Raw genomic sequence first — 2,193 nt, 5'->3', positions numbered from 1 at the left:
TACTAGGAATACGCTTACATTAACACCTAAATTTATATTTTAATAAAATGGGTTTAATGATACCGGTGCTTTTCTTTAGCCTAAATTAATAGATGGCCTATGAATATTTAATCCAAAGAGAGAAATGATTTATAATAGCATCTACAGTATATCTAAGTTTAAATGATCAAAACTTCGGAATTTTCCTATTTATCATCTCCAGTATTAGACAAGAGATAGATGGTCATTGAAAATGCCCAATTTTTTCACAATCCCTTGTTAAATTCTTAATTCAATTTATGCAGGAAATATCTAAGCAAGGGAGCCGATACTATTCAATTTGGAATTTAAAATTTTCCATTTTCCTTTTAGTTTGATCATTCACCATTCCTAAAAATTCACAAAACATTAGATATATCAGCATCCCTAATTATCGTGTATCAATGTTTAGCTGCAAAAGCGATGGAAAAGCTCATGCTGACCGTTTTATTATTCAACTTACAATTGTTACTTAAGTTTCATAGACCAACCTAATCTGTATTTTATTGAATGTTGGCCATAATAGACTTGCCAAGTAGATTGCCTTTGTTACTTAGCGCTAAAATGGACTGCAGCAAATCCTCATGACGTAGCAATATTGGTTTAAAATAGGGATTAAAGAGCCGTTTTACTGTTTCGCTATGGATGGATGAGATTACTAGCCTTAATACTGCAGTGTTAGATTGCTACTGTTGATTCAATAGTAGTTACTCATTTGACAGAATATGCTGACATTGGTCGAGGCTAAGCTAGTATAATCCTTTCCTTTCTCAGTTCTTGACGGTTATTTCCTCATTGACAGGTCTCATGCACTGTAAATAAGGCCTAAAAAGTTCCAGTAAATTCGATGCCATAGCAGGCATGCTGATACACTAATAATCAAACTATCAGTAACTGCTGCTTAATCGATAACAGTAGTGGGCATGGATAAGCAGATGCAACTCTGACTTTCCTTAGACACTATGCAAACAATATTCTGTTGATAATCAAATATCGACACGAAAGCCTAGCATTTGATGACTAGTCTAGCTATGTTGAGCCATCTCACGTCTTTATTTTTCACTTAGATTGCCTCTAATTCAGTTTTTTTTTCTATCTAATTTGTAGCGATAGAATATAGCTAATTCTATCAATATTGAAACGAACTGAGAGAAATATAAACGATAAATATGTGCTCTGCTTCGATTAAGTTCCAATACAAGCATGTTACATCTACTAATGGTAGACCATGACAGACTCTATCTGTATTAAAAACAAACCAAGAGAAATGAAAACGATAAATAATCTGCTCTATATAAGATTTAGATTATCCTATAAGCGTATAGCGCCGACTAGTGGTGGACCCTGACTAACTCTATCTGCATTAACTCTTTAAAAATGAACCAAATAAGAAATGAAAATGATAAATATTCTGCTTTAGTATAAAATTCGGATTATTTTGGAAGGTTATTACGTCTACTCATGGGCTACTAAAATCTTCCCCTTTAGTAGTCCATGGGGTGATATTGCTAGCAACATAGGAACTGCTTTCATCGGCAGTGAAAAGATACTATAGTCTTCTTTAAATTCAAAACGATGATTTTCCTGATAGTAAAAGCAGTTTACTTAGATATCTTTTTACTTTATTGGCAATTACCATAAGACTATAGTGTATTGAAAGGATTTTATTTCTATAATTGAACTAGATGCGATCTTAAATGTCTAAATACATTTTACTTCTAGGAAAAATTTTGCGTTATAAATTTATTCCTTGAAGGTATCACTCTAATAATATTTAATTAAGATCAATTTGACCTAAAATATGGAGAAATGTATTTTACTTTTCGCTCAGTCTTTAGAGGTTTGAATAAAAGTTGTTTACTAGGATCAATGTGATTTTATGCACGTCATGTCCTTCTTTAGCTTTCTTCTTAACTCTTGCATCAGTTGAATTGCTTGATTGAATGTAAAATCTCTACAACTAATTTTCTCATTTTGAAATATCTTTAGGTGGCTGTCAGGCTTCGACCTATTAAGGAGAAGTTGAACGATAATAAAAAGATTGCCTATGTTGCAAATAGAAATGTAAGTCAAATTTGCCTCATTCTTTAATTCGCTTTGCATAGCCATCTAATTGGTCTACTTATTAGTAAATTACTTATACTGAAGAAATACATTTCATAAATTATATTATCA

The sequence above is a fragment of the Trichoplax adhaerens genome, genomic scaffold, assembly GCF_000150275.1.
Source record: "Trichoplax adhaerens TRIADscaffold_16 genomic scaffold, whole genome shotgun sequence".
Lineage (NCBI taxonomy): Eukaryota > Metazoa > Placozoa > Uniplacotomia > Trichoplacea > Trichoplacidae > Trichoplax > Trichoplax adhaerens.
Note: the sequence above shows the minus strand (reverse complement) of the source record.